We start from the raw sequence: 957 nt of genomic DNA on the forward strand, positions 1-957 counted from the left end.
AAAGCGAAGGCATTTTCTCTATACACAGAGCAAGAACTAGTTAAGTTACCCAACCGAACCAACTAGTCCATTATGAATCCAATCAAATGGGTCAAGGTAAAAATGTCTGCCATTACTATATCCTGTATGTTGCGTATTTTGGTAAGTGATGCCCAAATAACCCCTAGACAATGATGAAAAATCGAGGTCCGTTTATCTTCATAGGCTATAAGCCCGTCATTGAAGAGTATTTATATATCCACACCACAATTGATGTAGCCCAATCTTGTCAGGTATTTAGAGGAAATCAGCCCATTTAGCTAGGTGCTCAATACCCGATTTTGGAGATAATTTGAAAAAGGGATTCCTATCCCTTTTCTCACATGAAGATAGATATGGTTGCGCCATCCCTATCTTTGTAACAAGTTTCAGTTTTTCTTGAACTCTATCTTGCCAAAAATCTGAGAAAATTTGTTGGTCCCTTTGCCTATAAATTGGAGGCTTTTGACCTCATTATAAACACACCAAAAATCGGCTCCTTTCTTAGTGAACAGAAATTGGCTCCTTCCTGCTTTGCGCATTCTGTGTTCCGGTTTCTTGTCTTTGTGTGTGTCTCTATCTCTGTAACTGAAGTCTCCAATTTGGCGATGTCTTCGTGGTGTTGGATTTTTTTCTGAGTCGAATTAGAAGGGGAATTTATTGTTCTATAATTCTTCTTTTTGGTTTTTAATTTCCTTTCCTTTTTTTGCAAATTCCATAACTAATTAATTTGTTCAATTGTAGGTGGAATTAGAATCAACAATTAGTATTAGAGCATTGGGTAGGTGAAATTTGTGAAAAATTCGATCAAAAATCGGCTAGAAAACATAGAAAAGAAGGTTGTCCAGTTGAAATTTTTTTCTGTCGGATCTGTTTGGTCGTTTTTCGGTGAAACCACTTACCTTTTGGACAAACCAAGACCACCAGCGTGTTCAGGAG

The sequence above is a fragment of the Olea europaea genome, unplaced genomic scaffold (genome assembly GCF_002742605.1).
Source record: "Olea europaea var. sylvestris unplaced genomic scaffold, O_europaea_v1 scaffold6664, whole genome shotgun sequence".
Lineage (NCBI taxonomy): Eukaryota > Viridiplantae > Streptophyta > Magnoliopsida > Lamiales > Oleaceae > Olea > Olea europaea.